Consider the following 518-nt stretch of genomic DNA (forward strand, 5'->3'; position numbering starts at 1 on the left):
GCTATAGGTGTAAATATAAATAGACATAGTCTTGCATAGACCTGCACACACCTAATGTACTGTAATCAACACCGTCCGCAGTTTTAGTCATAAACACAAAACGAAGACAATGCAATTATATATCATCATTAGTCGGAAGCATAGGCCTAGAAATTATCGATTTGTGGTTTAGCTTTCGATACTTTTATTACAGGGAAGCCACCACACCCAGGTTATTAATAAAGTCAGCTGTTAATGTAGTATTCCTGGCTTTTCAGTGGTGTAATTCATCATGTAGTTATCGTAAATTTGATTCAGTAATACAACTTTTACTCTCATACAGAGAGGAATAGAAAGCGAATTTCGCAAATGAAGCTACAAAATATAACCCCTAATTCAGTTATATTTTATAGTTTCTTCAACTAATTGTCAAATTAAGTAAAAATACGTTGATATTTGATTAGAAAATAGGCATGCATCCACCTACATTACTTGAGAAAAAAAAATATAATAATAACAAAACAACAACAGCAACAACG

At 32.4% G+C, this 518-nt stretch overlaps 1 protein-coding gene across 1 annotated transcript in view; it reads left to right on the forward strand.

Annotated features, from left to right (window-relative positions):
* LOC119592486 (glucose dehydrogenase [FAD, quinone]-like) overlaps nucleotides 1–518 on the forward strand; it is a 23300-nt gene that overhangs the window by 6198 nt on the left and 16584 nt on the right. The window lies entirely within an intron of this gene.

This window comes from Penaeus monodon, chromosome 30 (assembly GCF_015228065.2).
Source record: "Penaeus monodon isolate SGIC_2016 chromosome 30, NSTDA_Pmon_1, whole genome shotgun sequence".
Taxonomy (NCBI): domain Eukaryota; kingdom Metazoa; phylum Arthropoda; class Malacostraca; order Decapoda; family Penaeidae; genus Penaeus; species Penaeus monodon.